Genomic DNA, 22,354 nt, shown 5'->3' on the forward strand with positions numbered 1-22,354 from the left:
GTCAAAATTGGTCACCAAAAGCAGATATTCCCAGTTTGAGCATAATGTTTAGTCTTGTTCACAGTGAAACAAAATGAACTGCTTCAGACACAGGTGCAAAATTACAGCACTGCTATGGGCAAAAGCAGTGTGTGCAGCCTAAAACCATGCCTTCCCTGACTGCTTTCAGCATATAAACCCTGCTCTCAGTGGGAGCACCTGTGTCAGGACCAATGAGGAAAATAGATGCATGTTGCAAACCCCCTCTGGTGTTTGTTACTCAGTATGAGCATCACCCAAATTGACCCAAACATGCAAGAATGACTGACCGCAAAGTTACTTAAGAAGAATTGCCTTATGCCCATTAGCCTAATGTTTTGTGGGGAGACTGAAGTCTATAAAAATGTTCATATTCATAGAAATTAGGCATCAAAGCTGCCACTATATTCTCTCTGCAACGAGTTTTTAACATTTTGGAGATTTGCTCTTTTGCAAAACCACTTACTCCACAAAGGTATAAAATATAGCACTTAGTGGCAATGGTACACTTACTCAAGTGCATTAGATAGTTCTTCCTTCTCCTTCTCTTCCTGCTTGATTGGCAGCCAGAGATCCTGGATGCAGCACTATAGGAGATATTGTTTATAGCCAAAGCAGCAGGATCTGGCACCAGAGAGGACTCCACAGGCATTTGTATTGATGGTGGCTTTGCAGTTGCCTCTGGGTCTTTCATGTGGCTGGGCTGATGAAAGCTATCTGGGCAGTTATATGCTCTTGGAAACCATTTCTTTTTCCACTGACATTTTAAATGCTTGTGGTGATTAACTGTTCGTGTGTAGAGAATTTTAAATCCTGCACCACAGTGAGTCACTGCAGAGGCCGCTGGCACATGGTGTACATCTATATTTCTCTTTTCTGCCTAAAATCCCTTTCCTGTATGGTTCAAACATTTATTTAACTTCATTTGGACATGTTTGCGGTGCAGCTCAGAGGAAGGAAATTTGAGGCTCTATGTACAGAGCGAGGTGAGGTGTTAGTCCTGGCTTTAGGTGCCTTCCCTGAAACAGCTTGGGGGACTCCATTCCGCACATCTCAAGATCCAGGAAGCTGGTTGCACATTTCGTAGCAGACAAGTAAAGTCGTGGATAGGCCCTGGGGTTTTTTTCTCAGCCTCTGCCTGTATCTTGTTCCACAGAGAGCTGAGTAAGGGGAGAAAAGGGTAGTTCCTTGGCCCACAATGGTATTCCATAGGATAGTCCATCCAAACGGCTGGCAACACGCTGCTTCGTGGTGTTATTTGAGATTCTCTGCAAATTCAGGCACATGAATTGTCTTAGACAAAAAGCACAAAGGAATCACACATTTGAAGAAAAAAACCCTAGATCCAGATCTCTGGGGGTTATTACTCTTCACAGTGGCAGGAGTTACAGCCTGTGTTGTACCTTTGATCTCAATGAATGTATTCCTCTGCTTTAGTGTTAACATAGGTGTAAGTTTGTGTAGGATTGAAGAGTATAACTGTTGAATGAAATGGTCAGCAAGTAAAGCAATGTCATATAAACCAAATGTTTTGCTCTTCATTAGACAAAAAATTTTTTCTTTGAATCTATTCTAAAAGCTTAATTCAATAACTTACATATTCCAGGACTGTTACAGAAGGAACGACCAAATCTCTATTCCACAGTTTTTTCTTCAGATAAATATTTAGCTGATGTATACTGGATTTCATAGTCATATGAGTTGAACTTCAGAGCAATATTTAGCCATATTTTCAATTTTTACCCAAGTAGTATCCAAACTATGAGAGACTTCAAGAGTCTAGAGATTTTCTTACACAAGTGTAAGTTTTGTTTTCAAAGTATTTTACAAATTTACATTTTAATGTTAACTCATGTATCACTAAAATTAATTATGTTTAATGTTATTATCTTTAATCTATGTTTATCTTTATTTATCTTTTATCTATAAAACATAAAATATGTGAGTTCCCAAATCCACAAATCAAACTTTTAAAGTGGATAACCTGAATTTTTTTTAAAAGTTAAGATCCTGTAGCAAAACTGAGGAAAATATTTAAAAAAAAAACAAATGAAAAAAGAGAGAGGAGTTTCACATACTTGTGAACAACTGTTCCTCCATTAAAATCACCATGGGGTGTTCAAGACAAAGGTTTCACTGTATGTTGCAGACTTCCATTAGCTCTGAATAAACCTGGAAAAAATCCTGGTTTGCTGTATGTGGTAGATGGATTATGGCAAGCATCTTGAATTCTTCCTGTAGACCTGCTGCTATCCTTCCATTTCACTGGAAACCAAAGCTGCTTCATCTCCATTACAAGAGATATAATAAAAGGAAAAGGAGAGTGAAACGTTGGCAGACAAACACATTGAGAAGAAAATACAGGAAAATCGTATTTAATTATATAACTATTCTCCATACAGAATCACATTTTTGTGGGTCTTTTTGAACTTCAGGATGAGCAGAATTAAATGCAATTAAATTGCATGCTGTATACTGATCTACAAAGGGAGGTTTGGAGACTTGCAAGGGACAGATTTATTTTACAAATATAGTAGTCATTTAGCTTGCTGACGTTTTGTTAAGTTCCCTCACCATTATTCTTTTTTAGAAGTGATTCCTTTCAAACTGAGCAGCTTCTCCATCTCTTAAGTATTATGATGACATTTAACAGCAACAAGCCAACTAACAAATTCTTTTTTGTTAGGTTTTATTAGGACCCTTTTGAAAATTCCACTGAATCATTAAATCTTCAATACGTTGGATCAGGTTTTTCTTGTTTCAATTTGAACAGGACTCCTGCTGACTTCAGTGGGGATTCTGTCTGAGAAAGTCTTACACTTTGGCTTAATTACTTACTAAAACTCAATCAATACCTTATAAATTAGTCTGATACCAAAATATCAACAGTATGACTCCCTTGAAAAAGTTGTAGGAGAGAAAAAGCTTGCTGAAAAAAGTCTGGATTCATCAAGCTGTTCTGTGGAAGTGTATTGGGCCCAGTGATACCTTACTTTGAAAAACAGGAGGCATTATTTAATTTTAAAAAAATCAGTGAAGTCTATTTAGGTTTTATCTGAAATACAGTCTTTATTTTTTGTTTGTTTCCACATTTTCCACATTTTTTTCATCAATATACATTTATATTTTATCATTAATTTCTATTGTATTGTATTATCTGAAGGTTTTTATTTTTTATTTTCTGTTTTAATTATTCTTAAATAATATAAACTATATAAAATTATTCTTTTGAAAACATAAGCTGTCACAACTTGTATAATTTTCCACCTCTCACTGTGGAAATTCCTGGGAAAATCAAAGCAATGAAACTTTATTTTTAAGCTGCTAATTTTAAGTTTAGTTTAGTTTAAAGTAAGTTTAAACTTTTAAATTTAAAGTTCAGACTTTCAATCAGGTATATTTTTGTCTTGGATATGATGTCAATCCACCTAGATAGTGTAATCCGTCAAGGAAGAGGAGAGACACAGAAAAAGCACTAAGACTTCTGAGCATTTCTTCAGCTGTCTGAGACATAATAAATAGCTCTTCTTACTGATACACCCTTTTGAGTTTGCCTTCATTTTTCCTTTGGTAGTAACAGAGTCTAACTCCAAAGAAACTTCCACCATCCACCCAAACTATTATTTCTCGATTTTGAGTGGAACCCTTCAACCTGAGGAAATTAGGGTGATTTTTTTTTCTGTACTACTGAATATTTTGTTGGTATAACTTCATTTAAAGGTGGTGGAGATCTGAAAATTGATGTATGTTTTTACTAGTTTCTACTGAATTAAGTGTAAGAACTTCTCCTTATTTGCAAATATGTGACAGATGTGGCTTTTCATGCTTCACGCAGATTTGAACTGTCTTTGAAGTTCTGTGTTCCATCAAGTACAGTGATACTGAAATTCAGCTATATATACATTTATCTGCAGGAAGACAGTGATGTTTCAGAGGTTTGGATCCAGAAAGGACAGAGATGTGTCTAAGTAATGCTATTAGTGAACTCATGTGCTCCTTTAACATCTGACTTTTTTGAACTTCAAATTTTAGCATCAGATGTTCAAAACCTACCTAGAATTTGTCAAACTCTACTTTTGTGTAAGTCAATGGAATTTGGTCAAAGATTGCATATAGCCTTAGTTTAAGTGCTTCCTACTGTCCTAGAAAGTACGACTGTATTACAAGCTGTGTAATATGTATTGTGTGAGTAATTCTAGGGGAAATGTGTATTGAGTATGCACAGTATGATAACTCTCTTCAATAAAAAAATCAAAGAATTACAGAATGAAATAATGGCTGAGGTTGGAAGGGACCTCTGGAGGTCATATAGTCCAAACACCCTGCTCAAGTCTGGTGTCTGGGACCATGTCCAGAACAGTCCTTGAATATGTCCGAGGATGGAGATGACTCCACAGCCTCTCTGGGCAACCTGTGCCAGTGCTCAGTTGCCCTTACAATAAAAAAGTGTTTCCTGATGTTCAGAGGGAACCTTCTGTGTTTTAGTTTCTACCCATTGCCTCTGGCTCTGTCACTGGGCACCACTGAGAAGAGTCTGGCTCCATCCTCTATGTACCCTCCCTTTAGGTATTTATACACACTGATAAGATCCCCCCCGCTGAGTTTTTTCTTCTCCAGGCTGAACAGTCGCAGCTCTCCCAGCCTGTCCTCATATGCAAGATGCTCCAGTTCCTTCATCATCCCTGTGGCTCCTCATTGGACCCTCTCCAGTGTATCCATGTCTGTCTTCTACTGAGGAACCCAAAACTGAACATAGCACTCAGGTATGGTCCCACCAGTGCCAAATAAAGGGGAAGGACCTGCTTGTATCACTTTTTCTAATGCAGTTAAGGATACCATTTACCTTTCCAGCAGGTACACGTTGCTGGCTCATATTCAACCTGGTGTCTATGAGGAACTCCAGGTCAGTTTGCCAAGCACTTTTCCAACAGCTATGTCTAGCGTGGTATAGATAGATCATTAATAACTTTTTTTGGTGTAAATACCTTGTTTCCTAATACACACTGTATCATAAAATATTGGCCTTGCAGTTTGTTCTTAGTGAGTTCCTTACAAGATTAGAGTTAAGGACATTCTTGTTTCTTTCACTTGAAGTTTTGAAGATGTTGCTCAGCTGTGGTGCAGTTCAATTCTTCTGATCTTTCATATGAAGGGGATAATATGAAAAAAAGGGAGTCACTTCAAAATCCTACAAAGAAAAAACCTTAACTGTCACACTGGTACATTATAGAAAGCTCAGGTATCATTACAGCTGATATGGTTAAACGTGCTATCATTGGTCTATAGTCAACTAGGCTCCTCTTATAGATACGTTATTTCAAAGCAGTCCACTTCCAATGTACACACAAGGCACTATCCAGATCTACTTTAGAAGGTTCATCTTTTATTAGTCATGACTAGTGAGCCATTTTATTTCAGCGTTGCAAAGAGCATTTCTGATCATGATTTCGTTTATAGTTGATGAAAAAAGGTACAAGCTCAGTGTTAGAACCAACAATAAACAGTCTCAGCATAGGCATTTTCCTTTTCACTGGTGTAAGACTGCTGTTTAGAACAAGGCTGCTGAACTGGGTGGATCTTTTTACATTTGTGAATATTCTGGTCATGAGTACTGACTACATGATCATAAACAGGGTGGAAAACAATGTGAATTGTATACCAATTTAAAATTTTTATGATGTATTGAATTGAAAACAGGGTGAGCTGGCTGGGTCTAACCTTGTTTGGCTCATCTCTAAGCTGAGGTTCATATGCTTACCTAATGAAACCTACAGATGACCTAAAAGTGACTTTAAAGACATTATTTCAGATTCATCCCTTGTTTAGAGGGCTGAAACCTAATTCAGAAAAGTGCACTAGTTGAAGCCAATTAAGCTATATATTTTGAGGTGTTCCTGTCTAGATAACATCAAACGTATAAATGTACATCTTTAAATAAACTTGTGAATATTGTTCTCAGATACTCTTGAATCAGGATTATTCTTCTACCATTTTTTCTCTCCTTTCTGGCACTCTCTCTCACATGCATTTCTTGGATTTGCTGCAGTCAAATCAGAGTGAGCTGGGAAAAAGAAACTCAGTTTGTTCCTGTTGAACCAAATCTCAGTGTTTGGGAGAGTGAAGTGGGATGTCAATGTGAGACAAGGAGAAGACCAGGACTCTATTTCTGATTCAAAACTTGATGCTTCAGTGTCTAAACAGTCAGAGTCACAGAAGTTGAACTCATTTTGCCTAGCTTTAGCCATCTAAAATTGGTAGATCTAGGACGGATCTCATCATTCTGGGCTTTATGGATTACCAATAAGGAGAAACAACACCTTCAGAGAACAATTAACATCATTCTACATGGTAAACCTGAGCTGTCTGGATGTGCTTTTGGAAGTCAATTAATTTTTCTGTGATGATTCTAATCATCACTGGCTCAGACTTAAATATTCAAATTCTAGACATCTAAACTGGGGGCAAATGAATCCTGGGGGCAGATGAATCCTGCTTGAAAAGTTCATCAGAAGTAGTTTTATTGTACATGACATGCTCACAACAACTATATATATATATATCTTAGGTAAATTTGAAGGTCAACTCGGTTTCTAAATGTATCTAACTTAGACAAATTCAGAGTGGTATATCATTCAATTTTGAGTCCCTGACTACAAGAAAGACATTGAGGTGCTGGAGCAGGTCCAGAGAAGGGCAGTGGAGCTGGTGAAGGGTCTGGAACATAAGTCTTATGAGGAGTGGCTGAGGGAGCTGGGATTGTTTAGCCTGGAAAAAAGAAATTTCAGGGGAGACCTCATTGTTCTCTGCAACTACCTGAAGGAATGTTATAGCAAAATGGGGATTGGTCTCTTCTCCCAAATAACAAACAACACGATGAAAGGAAATGGACTCGGTGTGTGCTAGGGAAGGTTTAGATTGGATATTAGGAAAAAACTCTTCATGGAAAGGGTTGTCAAGCATTGGAATAGTCTGCCCATGGAAGTGGATGAGTCACCATCCCTAGACATGTTTAAAAGGCGTATAGATGTGGCACTTAGGGACATGGATTAGTGGTGGTGGACTTGGCAGTATTAGGTTTATGGTCAGACTGGATGATATTTAAGGTCTTTTCCAGCATAAAGGATGCTATGAATTTTATGATCTTTGCTTCTCTAGTATCCGCACCTGCTGTATTTTAGACTATATCAGCTTTTGGAACAAGGCACCTAAAGTCTAGGTTCATACTAGTAGACTTGTTGGGTCAGGGACTCTTCTCTGATTCTTTAAGTAAATGGCACAGCGTAGTTAGTTACCCTTATAGGTAGTGGATGGATCTACAACAGATAGAGAGCAGTCTTCAACTGGTGCTGTTCCCTGAATTGTGTTCAGGCATTGCATTGGGGGAACCATGCAATAGCTGTGCCATGAAGCACAGCAACGTTTGTACAGCACTAGTGCTTGAGCCAGTGATCCAGACATCTACAGTTTTCTGGCATATAGGCTCTGTTGTTTCCCAGATAGGTCCTATTGTAAATAGACTCTGTTGTTTTCCCAGTAACTTGGAATTTCTTGAAATTTTGAAGGTCTAAGCATTGTATAAAAGAGAAGGGCAGAAGGGTTCCTTAATCTTCTTTCACAAGACTGAGGTTGGACACTTCTTTTGTATTCTCAAGTTGCAGATGAAAGAGCTGTAAGTCCCCAGATTCTCAGCGAAGCTGTAGCTGTTTTAGCTATGCTCATTTGTGATGCTCTAATGGGGTTTGATTTCTCAGTTGAGAAAAGGAATGATTGATTGCATTCCTCTGTGTTCCTTCTTTAAGCATAAACTCATGAAACTCTCTCCTGGTTCTTCAAACCATTAGTATTTTACAGTCATTGGCCCTTTCAGAGAGGAAGCGAACACCCTGGTTGCTGGTGACCTGGCAGTTCTTTGAGTATCATGGTTCTTCAACTTTGTGCAAAATAGCCCAGCTGTAGCAGTGTTCACTCAATGTGATCACCTCCCTCTCCCACCTTTCCTTCTTTTGCAAGCTCTCTCTGTTCATACAAATACTGATTTTCAATACCCAGAGCTCTTGTTTGACTCTGCTTATTTCCAGTTTCAAATTTATTTGTCTCCTTCTCTCTGTCTCTCACCCTCTGAAGGATTTATTCCCCCTGCCCTGAATATTTCTCTAAGTCTTGCTTCTGATTTTGTTCTTCTGTGCAGTATAATTTTTTCTTTGGCTAATTTTATTCTAGGGTCGCAAAGTAGAATGTTCTTTACTGCTGTCTCTATTCTCATCCTACCTTTACAGGGCTTTTGCTGCTGTTGAATAATTAATATTTGCTAAAGTCCACATTGGTAATGTTGAAAAAAGGTTAAAATATGTTAATAAACCTGGGAAAAGTACAGAGGAAAGCATATTGAAATGAGCTATGCTAAAATGCTATTCATATATAATGGAGTACTCTCCTAAAGAAAGTAGATATAAATGGAGATAGATACATAAAACTGACTGTCAGTTTTATGCCTAAATATTCTGTGATTGAACCTCCTCATTTATTCCTGTTTAAAAATATGCTATAAGTTTTCTTAGAAGGTGTACAAAAGATTACAGATTGTTTTTGAATGCTGTTTTTATTAGATTTAATGATTTATAGCTAGGTGAATAGGATTATATTCTTCTGTAGGAATAAATTNTGCAGAGGGTGATACCATCTACCAGTAATTTGGTAATTAAGAGTTTTACGCTGTTAACCCAGCACTTTCTGTCCTTGATAAAATCATTTTTTAAACTATTTTTTTCCATTTCCAGTTCAGGAACAGTTTGCTAAAATACTGACAGAGTCTGTGGTCTGTATGACTGATTAAATGAACTTCCTAAATATAATTTAAGACATTAATGATAAATGAGTACTATTTCTATCTGCTCTTTCAGAAGTTTAAGTTGTTTTAAACAATTAAAGTGCCTAAAAAGTCTACCTGGATCCTCCTAGGATCAAGATATTTAGAGAAAAGGCTCTAAATCATCAAGTGAATTTTCCTTTTCTTACATTGCACATATCCTAATGACCTTTCCTGAGTTTTGCTTACTGATTTCCCTAAAAGACGGACTCTTTCTCAGATCATTTCAATATGAATAGACAGACATAAAAAAAATCTGCGCTTTATCAAAAGAAATATCCCTTGGAATTTTTCAAGGGCTATGGTCTTTATGCTGTATTTAATCACAGTTTTTCACCTGAATTAAAAAGCATTATGACTTGGATTTGGGACTGTGCTGGTCTGGTCTCCTTACAAAGTTTCACTGTGAAAAAAGAATAGTGAGAAACATATGATTTTCTACATACATACATATGATTTATATATGATTTAAGGAAATTGTTTGTCAGCTCCTTTTGTGGTAAAACCCTTTAGCTTTTGCCTCCCCTTTACTGAAAGCGTCTTCTCAGTCGGTAACAATTTGACTAACATCTACTTTTTAATTAAATGTTGCAGCATTTAGGAAGATGCATGCTAATCTGGGCCCCAGATCTGCAGTCCTCAGCTTTACAAGATGCTGCTCCAGCAGGGGCCGTAAAGCTCTCGATAAGAGGGGTAAGGAGCAAGGTGCAGGTCCCACAGCGATAACCTCCTGACTCCAACATTATGGGTCTTTCTACCGGAATTGAGTTCTACATCTTCCTCGATTGGTTATTGTCACAAATGAGTAATGGATGCACCCTGCCTGCGTCCCCAGGTACATGAGCCAGTCCATCAGGCCATCGGGAAGCACAGCTGCCAGCCACGGGGGCAGGCAGATAACAGGCAGACCGCAGGAGAGATGTTAAAGGCGCCGCGACCACCGGGACTCCAGGCGAGTACCTGCTACTCTTCTGAGTAACTACCTGCCTGCAACTACCCCTTCCACCACTTTGCATGGGCATTAATCAAGCTGTTCCCTGGGACTGTTGTAGGAGACCAGATAAGGCGGAACAAACAAATCAAAACTAGAAAGCGGCTGGAAAACGTGCATCATTCAGGCCACGCTTAGGTTATTTTATTTTGTTCTATTATTCAGAGGGGGAAAATGTTCAGGATACCTCATTCACACTGGCAATTACTGCTAAGAAAACACATATACATGAAGACTTATTAATATAGTATATAATATATACTATATAACATTTAATACAATTTCATTATATATTATATTCTTATCTATGAAAATATATAATGTACATAATGTATCATATATATACATATACACATATATATGTATATAAAATTAAGCCGTGCAACATTGTCTAGCAACCTACTGAGTTGCAAAACGCACTTGTCATTTTTTTTGCTGTCAACAATGATAGTAAAAAAAAGTAAGCAGTATTTTAGTAAACCTATCAGGGAATAGACTCGTGCTGACTGAGAAGTAAATAAGTAAATAAGACTTGTGTTTTAATTTATCAAGCGTGCTTCTTTGAAAGGGGTGTGATTTGCATTGCTATCACTAATGTAAAACCTTGACTGGAGGTTTTCTAGAGCATACATGATAAAGTGAGTTTTTGTCTAACATATCGGGTAAATTTGAAGGTCACTCAGTTTTGAAATGTATCTAACTTAGGCAACTGGTCCACATGTCCTTCCAGTGGTGGACATTTCTAGTATTTCACTGTCTAATATAATAGTAATATTATCTGTAATTCAGGAAATTCCATTTTGTTATCATGTTAATTGTTGGAATAATAATGATTTGTAATGCAAACCTCAAGAAATTTCCTTTCAAAAGTGTATAATTAGAATCCTCATCAAGGCCAGATATTCTAAGGAACATAATTTCTGACTAATCAACTCAGTAGATGTTGGTTGAGTTTCCAAAACTGATCAGAAGTCAGTGTCTCAGAGAAAAGCAAAGGACAGTGATGTACCAAGCTCCTTCAGTATCTATTCATAACCATTATTGTGTCTATAAGTATAACTATATGTGCAATGCTATATTTCTGTAGGATTTGATTCATCCCATTTGGCAATGCCCAAACTTAATAGAAAGTGTTATACAACACTTTGTCACACAGAAGAAAACGTATATATTATATCGCAGAAAACACATCTGGTATTCCTCTTGATTAAAATGGCAAAGGGATTTTTGGACTATAAGGAAGAAACTCCCAAATAGTCAGTTTTGGTACACATCACAAATTTAGCAGGTATGTATTCTGTGGGAGAGAAGAGGTAATGACAGAGCAGATGGAAAAGCAACCAGGAAAAAGTAAAAGTTCTATACCACTAGAATGTTGCTTTCAGAACCACAAAATAGTTTATTTATATCTTTTTTTTCTTTCTATGGTGGCTCAGAAGTACTCTGCACTTAGATATTTCCTTAAAACATTGTTTCAGAATAGCCAAGTGAAGAGAAAGTAATTTTCAAAGCTCTGTAGTTCTTTCAAAACAGATTATTTACAATAGTTTCAGGTGGCACTCTCGTGAACATACAGGTTATGTTCTGTGCTATTTTCCCTTATGAGAGTCTCTGTTCAGTTGGTTTTAACTCTGCTGCTCTTTCACTATTTGGACTATTATTTTCTATGCTGTATTTTTGCCTGAAACAAAATTGGTTTAGAAAAAAATAATCAGCAAAGATTATTCAGCATTTTTTGGACTAGGTTTGATGATATAAAAATAGTATTTTGCTAGAAGTGATATTTGTTCAACATTTTATGTAAAAGGTCAAGCACCTCAGAAAAGAGAGATGCCACAAAAAATAGATATTGCTTTTTCACCATCCCTATTCAAACCTCCCCAATCTCATCCAAATTATAAATCCATGGCTTGCTTTCTTTTCACTTGCTTAGTTGAGATTCATTGGGCCTGACAGAATTGCTGGGAAAGGAGACTGATGTTTGAAGTCAGCACTAAGGGCTTTAGGTCCTCCTCCTCGCTGCAAGGACCTGTAGCAGGCACACAGACAAACTTTGCCTCCACAGAGCTCCCTGAGCCTGTTAAGAAAGATTTTCCATTTTATCACCCAAGGAAATATGGGGAAGCTTGTTCACAATTGTTCTCATCCTTTTCCCTAGTGATGCCAAGATTGTAAGAAAAGAAGGAGCATTTTACCTCAGAACATGTGTGAGGAGGAGGTAGTAGTCCACAGAGCCAGGTGGAGTTTTAGAAGAGAGACTAGATATAGTCTGTAGAAAGGCAGAAACACGAAGAATTAATGTAGAGGAAGGGAAACTGTTGCAACATCCCAAAGGGCAAGTATATAAGCTCCCATTAACTTGTGTTTCCACCTACAAGTGTCAAATGCAAGCCTGAATTCATACACTATGGTGGACTGAGAACCCTACAGGGTAATTACTCAAAGAACTGTTAGTCAAGGGTCTGCTAAAGATGCAGGCTGGATACTGGTCACTGCATGTACTAGGAGGAAGGATCCTCCTCCTTCTCAAAATTTGATACGTAGGACTGGTACCTTCTATAGCAGGTATGAGGCTCTGGAACTAGAAGGCCAGACAACTAATGAGATGGGCAAAGGTCCTTCTGAGGTAGTGGGGTCCCCTAAAACAACACCAGCTGTACTCCACATCACAACCTCCTCTGTTAAGAGGAAAAGAAGGGTAGCTACAATAGGAGACTCCCTTCTAAGGGGAACAGAGGGCACCATATGCAGACTGGACCCAACTCACAGGGAAGTCTGCTGTCTCCCAAGGGCTCGAGTAAGGAACATTACTGGAAAACTCTCCAGTCTAGTAGGGCCCTTTGATTACTATCTGCTACTGGTTGTTCAAAATGGTGATGACAATATAACAAAGAGAAGTCTGAGAGCAATCAAACGAGAGTTCAGGACCCTAGGGTGATTGGTAGAGTGATCAGGAGCACAGGCAGTAATTTCCTCAGTCTTTCCAGTAACAAGAAATAATATTGATAGGAATAGGCAGATCCATCAGGTTGATGAGTGGCTCTGAGGTTGGTGTAATTGGAAAAATTTTGGGTTTTTTGACCATGGGATGATCTACTCAACACCTGGTCTACTGACACCTGATGGGAAGCACCTATCTCAAAGGGGGAAAAGAGTTCTAGTGCAGGAGCCAGTGGGGCTTGTTGACAGAGCTTTAAACTAGCTTGGAAGGGGAAAGGGGTCAAAACCAGGCTTTGTCCATCCCATCGCCAGTGATGAGTGATGGGATGGTGTGCCAAAACACGAGAAAAACAGCACTCAAGGGATCCCTCAATCTGCTTCAGGAGGTATTGGCTACAATGTACCACATCTGAAATGTTTCTCATCAATGCATGCAGCATGAGGAACACAAAGAGGAGCACAAAGCTTTGGCCCAGTCCCAGAAATTTGACATTGTTGCCATAAGTGAAACCTGGTGGGATGAGTCCTTTGACTGGAGTGCCTTGTTGGATGGTTACAGGCTCTTCAGGAGGGATGGGCAGGGCAGAAAAGGCAAAGGGGTGGCACTGTGTGCGATAGAAGGGCTAGAATGTATGGAACTCACAGTTGGAAATGTCACAGTTGAGAGCCTCTGGGTAAGAATCGAGGGGCAAACAAATAATGTGGATGTCATCGTGGGAGTCTGCTATAGACCTCCCAGACAGGACGATGATGCCAATGAATTAATCTTTGAGGAACTACAGGACACTTTCAAGTCAACTGCCCTAGTCCTTATGGGGGACTTCAACTTGTCAGAAATTAAATGGGAGTTTCACATAGCTGGTTCAACCTCAGCCAGAAAATTCCTAAAAAACCTAGATGCCCTTCTTGATCTGCTGCTTATCAACAGAGTGGATCTTGCGAGCAAAGTGGAGGTTGGTGGCCATCTTGGCCACAGCAACCATGAAGTAATCGAGTTTAAAATCTCTGTTGACAGGAGAAAAAGTACCAGAAAAACCTCAGCTCTGGACACGAGGAGAGCAGATTTCAGGCTGCTCAGGGAATTAGTAAGTAAGGTCCTCTGGAAAAATGTTTTTCCACGTGCTGGGGTCCATCAGTGCTGGTCACTTTTTAAACATCACCTCCTAAGGGCACAGGAGCAGGCAATTCCCAAATGTCAGAAGTCAAGCAGGCAAGGCAGAAGGACAGCTTGGCTGAACAGGGATGTTCTCGTGGAAGTAAGGCATAAAAGGAAAGCATATGCCCAGTGGAAACAAGGTCAAGTGACAAGGTAAGAATACAGAGATGCTGCTTGCTGCAATAAGGAGAAAATTCATGTGGCCAAAGCTGAGCTGGAGTTGAAGCTGCCAGAAATGTCAGACACTTTTAAAAAGAGTTTTTTCAAATACATTAATGGCAATAGGCAGTACAGAAATATCATTGGCCCATTACAGAATGAGGATGGTCACCTCACAAATAGGGACAGAGACAAGGCAGAGGTGTTTAACAAAGAAAGCTTTGTCTCTGTCTTCAACACGGATGACAGACCAAGGGGCTCTCAGTGCCCTCAGTGCCCTGAGGTGGAGGACCATGACTGCAAGAATGATCAGCTCCCAGTCGACCCTGAAATTGTGTCGGATTTGCTGCTCCAACTGGATGCCTACAACTCGATAAGCCTGATGATATTCATCCAAGAATCCTCAAAGAGCTGGCTGATGTCATTGCAAAACCTCTCAATGATTTTTTAGCAGTCTTGGAAACCCAGAGAGGTACCAGCTCACTGGAAAAGCATTGTCCCAATTTTCAAGAAGAGCAAGAAGGAGGACCCTGGAAACTACAGGCCTGTCAGTCTCACTTCAATGCCTGGTAAAGTTAGGGAAGAGATTATGCTGGGAGGTGTTGAAAAACACCTGAAAGACAACACAGCCATTGGTCACAGGCAGCATGGATTCCTGAAAGTCCTGTTTATCCAACCTGATTCCTTTTATGACAAGGTAACCCACCTAGTTGATCAAGGGAAGCCAGATGACGTAATATTTTTGGATTTCAGTAAAGTTTTCAATATTGCCTCTCACAGAATCCTTCTGGACAAAATGTCCAGCCCACAGCTGGATAAACACATCATGCAGTGGGTGAGCAAAGAACTGTGTAATCATACTGATATCGATCCAAAATTTTTTGAGTCTTTTCCTTAATTCAGCTATTTTTTAATTTGTGCTTTAAAGAAACAAGCAAAAAATCCCCAAACAAATCCTTCTAAAATCAATCCAGTGAACTGAGTATTGGAAAAGAAACCCCAGAAAACCAGCAGCAGGCCTTACAAAACTTGGAGTGCTTTTCATCTTTTCCAAATAGTGGAAGCTGACCACTTACTGGACCTACGAAGTGGTTTACGGCTAAGGCTGAAGGAAAATGTTACCTTTCGAACTGAAGGAAAAACAAGCATATAGGGAAAACACAGCATCTTCCTTGTTTTGTAAGTATTTTTGCTGATCTCACTGTCTTGCAGAAATTGTTTTTCTAAGCATATGGAATTTTGTTCTGTGTATTGTCTCTGCAAAGTGTGTTTGTTTTAATGTTTGACATATGTGAAATTCAGCTTTAGTGGTTATATTACAATCTTAAAATAATGTTTGCCCCTACCATGAATTCACTTTTTAGAGTTTGCAAATGCCTGGGTACTAACCTCTCTGCTGTGCTTGAAGTGCAGCCACAAAGAAAGTTCTTGTTAGAATTTAAGATGTGAAGATCCATTTCTGCCTAACCATCTCCTACTTCTGCATTCCCTGAAGTGTATCCCATCTGCTTTTGGGAGCTCTCATTGCAATATGCAGTGATTGCAGGATAAGCACACCATTTTCCTGTCAATACTTTCCTATTAGCCTCCTGGATCCATACATCATCGTCTTGCTGGCCTGCAGTTTGCTTATCTTTGTCTCTGAGGCTGCCTTTGATTTATCTAACACCCAGGTTAATGAGGCATGGAGCCCAGGGTGGCTCCAAGGATAATGCACTCCTGTATAAAAATGCTTAAGGAAGGATCAAGTGATAATCCATTCTAGACTAAAAGGCCTAGCTCTTCAACAAATGTTGTATTTCTTAATCACTGAGCTAAGACTGTAATAGCTCCCTGTTAAGCTACTGCCATCCGTAAAACTAAGCCCACTAACTATATGAATTTACAAAAGAACTGAAAATTAGATTTTAATTTGTGTTCCAAAAAATGCAAAAAAAAAAAAGTTCATTTCTTAGGAACAGTTATCACCATTATTTGACAGTGTTCTTATGCAAAAATAAGTTAGCTTTAATATTTAATTTACAGTAATAGTTTTATATTCCCTCACTGGGACTTATGTTTTTCTAAAGACAAAAATAACAGAAGCTAGAATGTTACTGTGGCAAGGATAAATCAAACTAGCTATTTCAATAATGGAGGTAATTACAAAGTGTATATATCTGAGATGTACTGAGTGGTTAGGGGTTGTTTAATTAACATAAAAATTTCAATATCATCAGCAAGTGTGTTGGTATCACAAAAGCATTGTTAAAAATGCATCTTAAAATAGTTATGCCTTTCTCTCTTCCTAGATAGTACATAAGACTAATATACATTTACTTCCCATTTCTGCTAATTACCATCTTGCACAGAAATAATATAATGAAAGCAAGGTGAAGATCCAAGCAAGCTTATTCGTTTATTTTAAAGTGCTCTATCACATTTTGTTGGCTGTTTTGGCTTCTTTTTTTGGATGTTGTTTTGTTTTGTTATGCATGGTTGACCTTCATATTATGAATCTGCTGCAGGCTCCTGAAGTACAAGTAATGTATAACCATTTAGAATAGCACCAAATAATGGGATCACTCCTATGGGATGCCATGCTCATGTTTTGAAGTAAAAGACACGCACAAGCAAGGCATTCACCAACTGGCCCACCACAGTCCCCAAGGACTTGACCCAGGTAATAAGTCCTTTACTGGTCACTAACCTACATTATTGAGATTTAGTTTGGATTTTGATGACATGACACTGTTAAGGGTTGTTATTGAGATGTAAATGATCTTCTGTTGGGTTATTTAAGACACATGAAGGACCTAGTTTAGAATGGAAATTAGTTATTGATTATTCCAGCAATTAACAAAATAAATTTTAGAACCTGTATTAACATTTTCAGAAGTCTTAAATTATATTTAGCTCAAACTGACCCAAGGATCTAGACTGATTCCTTAGCAATCTTTAAGATGTTTTGAAAAAGGAAAACAAAGATAAATAAATATTGCTGTGCTCTTATATCTACTATAGATCACAGTGGTATGTGATGCAGTTGTCTATACAGTTATACAGTGTGCTCCACAGATTCTTTAGTATTAAAGACAAGTTTGGAGCATATATAAAAGTAAAATATCCATCCTGTTTGTTTCATCTTCTTTTTTGAATATTTTATCATTAGATTAACAGAGTTAATTTTCTTTACTTGCATTTCTTTCATTAGTACTTTGAGTTTCCTCACCTAAAACATCCTGAGATAGGAGGTAGCCTTTTCGGATGCCCATTGTTATTTATAAGCACCTTGTATTGATAGCACAATTATTAACAATATACATTTTCCTATCTCACCTAGGAGTGTTTTACTTTATTGCTACATATTTTAACTACAAGATGGGTTTCTTGTATTTTTCTCATGGAGTACTGCTAAGAAAGCTTTAGAGGCTGTTACACCCACCCAAAAGGTCACATAGCATGTGCCACTATGTATTTGATTTGGTGGCAAAAATCAGATAATTCATTGTACGAATATATTTTAGAACAAACTCAGCTTAGTCTTCTCCTTTTCTATGCTGCAAGCTCCAGCCAATGAAGGGTATTAGGCACTAAAGAGAGATGCATCCTGTCTTGTTATAATTTTACTGTTTGGGTCCCAGTGATACTTTTATATATAAAATATTTAGGTAGGGAAATGGCACAAGGAGCACAACTGGACTGCTAGAACTCATTACTTAATGTGCTGTCTATAGATAGTACCACTGAACTCACTGAAAGTAATACTGCGGTCACGTGATGTCTTTTGTGTTGCTGTATCGTCTCAGGATCCTCCACACCTCAGATAATATTACATGGAAAATTAGCTGCCTACCCACTGCAGTTTGAACAAGGTTTTAAGAAAACCCTTCCACACAGTGATATTTCAGTTTAAAAGTCTCTTTTAAAATTAGCAGCTAATAACAGCAGGTCAACATTTTCTAACATTGACTTTCCTTGAATAATTCCCTCTGTCTTATTACATACTTTTTTCCTGCTCTTTCAATTCTGTTGTTCAGATACAGGCAAAGTACCCACTGATTTAAAAGAGTTTTATATCCTCTTCTTATGAATCCCTGTCACCAGTGTAACATCTGAATCATCAGGAATGATACTTAACTACTCTTTCAAGACATGACAGACTGCATTACCTCTGATGTTAGCAGAGGTTTTCATGAATGGGTATTTACAGAGGCTTTCATATCACTCTCTGCACCCATTAACCATATAATACCAGCCTGGTCATTTTTGGTTTGTATGGTTTTTTTGTTTGCTGATAAGTCAAATAAGACATAAGCAGCAACTCCTGGCATATTAATTTTTTTAAGATTTTCTTAACAAAGGGATTAAATGTTAGATCCCATTTTTAGTATTTTGAAACACAGAGAAAATCTAATGAATACAAGCATAAAATTTTTCCCCTTATTGGACTTAATGTTTGTCTTTTACAAAAAAAAGCAAGATGTATCTGCCAAAACACACTAACATATATTCACCATTAAAAAAATCTTTGAAGAATTAGATTCAATATACAGCTGTAACTCCTGTGAATAACCAGGTAATAAAAAGAAAACACATATCTTCTTTTTTTTCTCTGTACATCACCCAGTAACTATTGATTTCTTCAGATGTTCTCTTTCATATTTCATACAGAGCTCTTCTAATGTATCTTTTGAACACCAACAGAGCTGTTTTTTGATTCAGATTCCACCCAATTACTTGTGAGTTTTCCAGTAAACCAACCGGACGAGGAGTAATCACCTGTGAATGCAGAGAGACGGGCATCTTCAGAGGTGAATGATTCTCTGGAAGTGACTATTTTTGTCTCTTAATTCATGGAGTACATACTCTTAGATATTGATGTAAAGGTGAAGCTTCTGGCCCTTTCAGTTGATGTTCCCATCAAGCCCATTGCTGCTGTACTTACAGAGGTCCCAGCTCAAATGCCTGTGCCAAGTGCAACTAGAACAGTATCCTGAAGAAATAAAACTCTCAAACCAAATGCAGTTAACCAAAAAAGAACATAAACGTTGTCCAAACCCCCTTCATAATGCATCCAGAGAGACAGTGGCAATTCAAATTCACTTACCTTTCTTCCCATATGTCACTGTAGCTGGGCCTCATTTCAAAAGTATGTATCACTTTAAGAGCAGGTTATTTTCAGTGGAGGTTTTCTCCTGTTTTAGGACTTACATTTATCTAGACAGATTTTCTAAAGAGGTCAGCACTTTGTTGTTCCATAGGCAGCACAGTATCCCAGCTCTACCAGGCTCCCTTTCTTTCCAGATGTGCTATACTAGCACCAGCAGTGCATATATCCAGTCTTCAAAAGCACACACTAGTGTTTTCTGACCTCTGATTGCAAGAAAAGATTACTCCTCTCAGACATTCTTATAACAGGGATGCGTATTCTACACGCTGTTTACATGCAGAAAAGCACGAAGCTGCAGATAAGAATACGTGAGTTAATGTAGTTTTGTGGCAGTGGAGGCAGGGCACTGTGTATAAATGAGCACATTTTAAGAAATATAAGTATGTGTCCAGCTCCCCATTGAGATACCAACCTGTGGACTGTGAGGGAAACATTATGTCTTCCTTTCTTGAAATAGCATGTGCTAAACAAAACAATTGCACCTGCAAATACCACCTGATAAAACTGTTTTAAGAGACATTGGTGTATCTTGCATTAATAATAAATGTGAAGCAAAGCCTGATATTTTATTTTCTAAAGATAAAACACACCACTGTATACTCAAGAAACATTCATAATAAATGTCAGTTTTAGGGGAAAAAAATAACTAATACTATTTAAAGTATTAAAGGTGTGTTTTGCTTTAGTAACATAGAAAAAAAAAATCAAACCTCTTTCAATCCACAGTTCCTCTTGTGGGCATTCTTAGCTTAAACTCGAGCAATTGTACAGAATTTACTCTGTGCTTTACTATTTACTAATATGATTGATAGGATTAGGACAACTGGCTGTCATGACTGAAGACATTCAGGAAAGGAGAAAGATGATGGAATGGCTCTGAGTGGCTCAGGTGCCTCAGGCCATTTGGATGCCTTCTCCTTGTGATGCCACAGAAGGGCTGAATGCAGAAATCATTGCTTCTTGTGGGCAGTGACTCAGATGGCTACACAGATGGCATTATATACTTGTAATATACACCTTTCCTATCTTATGGATCCTTAAGCAACAAGAGGTGCCATCGTCACTCCTTACATTGCTCTGTTCTGTTGTGGGTTTTGTGTAGCATGATCACAAAATCTCACTACTTTTCTTTTTTAATTATAACCGTGCAGATTTATATAAAATCTTGTTAATGAGTAATTGCACATTTGTATATCTATTCCACATGGTGTGCAAGCAGATGAGATTCTTTATGCAAAGCAGTGAAATGCAATGCGCAATGAAGTATTTAATTAGAATTTGGCCTAAATTAAATACACTGAGAATAACAGACTTAAATTCTTATGAGAAGAGAGACTATCTAATGGTAATCTAATACAACTTCTTCTAGCTCTTATTGCTCCATTTATAAAGTAGTTTGGAAGCAGGGGCACCACTTGGAAAAGGAGAAAGTAATTTAAGAATCCAGATCTTTAGTAGGCCATTTGGAAGAGAAATTGCTTGGTTGTCTAGGCAGCTCAAGTCCTGCTTTTAGGGTAGGTGCTGAACTCCAATTTGCCAACTGTCACACACTGGGATTACCCTTTGATACTCTACTCCAGCAAACTCCAGGTTTAGCAAGTTCCTAGGCAGACACAGTTAAATGCAAAGTGTCAATCCTGCAGAAATAAAGGCTGAAGACTTTGCCTTTCTCTCACTACCAAGTAAAGCCCATGTGATCATGAAAGAGGAAGAGGGGAGCAGCTGTTCACCCTAGCTGTACTTGGGTCTATATTTGGCTTGTTTGACAACACAACAAGCAGTACTGTGGTGAGGAAAGGACTAAAGAGATACTTTTGTTAATATGAATAAACACATTTGCCAGCAATGCTGACATCTAGAGCTGAGTTCTCCAAAGGGAAGTGTTAGCCTAATGATGGGATTTGGACGTGCACACAGATTTTCTAGTTGCGTGACAATTTCTGAAGTGAGAATATGTTTTCTTTGTGAGTTCTTCCTTGGAAAATGCAATAACTTTCTGATATGTGGTTCTTCTTTTCTCAGCTTTTCTGTTTTCCACATGTCTGGTTTAGACCTTCTTTTGCCATAGTTATCTGCACCTGAAGGACAGAAGAGTGGGAGACACTGTGTTAGAGCCTTAATTCTCCACCCACACATATTAGATACATAAATCTAAATTACTGAAAAATACACTTTAGCCAAGAAGATAAAATTACATAAGAGATGAAATCCTGAAACCTTAATTCAGTACTTTCTAAACCCACACTGATGTGGCTTGCTGCTACTCTGGTTCTTTCTCTTCACATAGTAGGCAGCTTCTAAGTGTTTCTTGCCCCCAGCTCTGTAATAATATGGATTTGTATTAACGCAGTCGCTGTGAGCCAGTGGACTAAGCCTCTGATGTGTAATCAGAGTTTGTGGGTTCAAATCCTGACTGTGCCCACGTAGTGGTGTTGGGGAACTGTGTTAGCTGTGTGGCCAGGGGTCTGAGCAGTCAGGTGAAAATACTGTTGTAGAAAATATTGGGTTCAGCTGACCTAAGTGAATATTATAACATGAAAGCAAAGCATTCCTCTGATTCTGATAAAGCTGATCTCTTCTTTACCAGTGTCAGAAGAAAAAAAAAAATCAGTTTTTCCCCAGTTTGAAAGTGCCTTGCTTCTTGAAACAACTTGTAGACAGAGAATTTAAAAAACACATATTTGAAATGCAGTGCTGCTAAACCTTTTTTTTTATTATTTACTTTTTTCCCTTTTTAAATTGCAGAGCATCAGTAAATAGGTGTGCTCTTCCTTTTTCCCTTTTGGTCCTTTTCTCTACTTTCTTTATAAAACTGTAGAACAGGTATGATTTTAAAGGTGATATTCTTCTGTCTTTAGTTATTAAAACCAACAAAAATTGGACATATCTAATTTATCTTTCTTTTTTTTTTTAAACTCTTCTAACTGATTTATGTATTGTTTCTTTCAGCTAAAAGTAGATCTACATAGGAAAATTTTCACTCAGATGGAGCTGATTTTTTTTTTCTAGGAGCTATTTGGACTCAAAATGTTGAGATCCACAGTAGGCAAAATTTGACTTAACAAAATCTGT

At 38.0% G+C, this 22,354-nt stretch overlaps 2 long non-coding RNA genes across 3 annotated transcripts; one reads left to right on the forward strand and one right to left on the reverse strand.

The window, feature by feature from the left end:
- Window positions 1-970: 970 nt before the first annotated feature.
- On the reverse strand, window positions 971-13,436 carry LOC108508423. Of its 2 annotated transcripts, XR_001878397.1 has the most exons (6): window positions 13,327-13,436; window positions 12,071-12,144; window positions 9,222-9,287; window positions 5,004-5,206; window positions 2,097-2,305; window positions 971-1,286 (listed from the first exon to the last, which is right to left on the reverse strand). It is a non-coding gene; the product is annotated as an uncharacterized LOC108508423 (long non-coding RNA). The 2 variants fall into 2 exon arrangements; XR_001878398.1 differs by lacking the exon at window positions 2,097-2,305.
- A 1,160-nt stretch (window positions 13,437-14,596) lies between these two features.
- On the forward strand, window positions 14,597-18,913 carry LOC108508424. The gene is made up of 4 exons (XR_001878399.1): window positions 14,597-14,827; window positions 15,189-15,309; window positions 16,638-16,792; window positions 18,835-18,913. It is a non-coding gene; the product is annotated as an uncharacterized LOC108508424 (long non-coding RNA).
- Window positions 18,914-22,354: the final 3,441 nt, after the last annotated feature.

The sequence above is a fragment of the Lepidothrix coronata genome, unplaced genomic scaffold (assembly GCF_001604755.1).
Source record: "Lepidothrix coronata isolate B3197 unplaced genomic scaffold, Lepidothrix_coronata-1.0 Scaffold295, whole genome shotgun sequence".
NCBI lineage: Eukaryota > Metazoa > Chordata > Aves > Passeriformes > Pipridae > Lepidothrix > Lepidothrix coronata.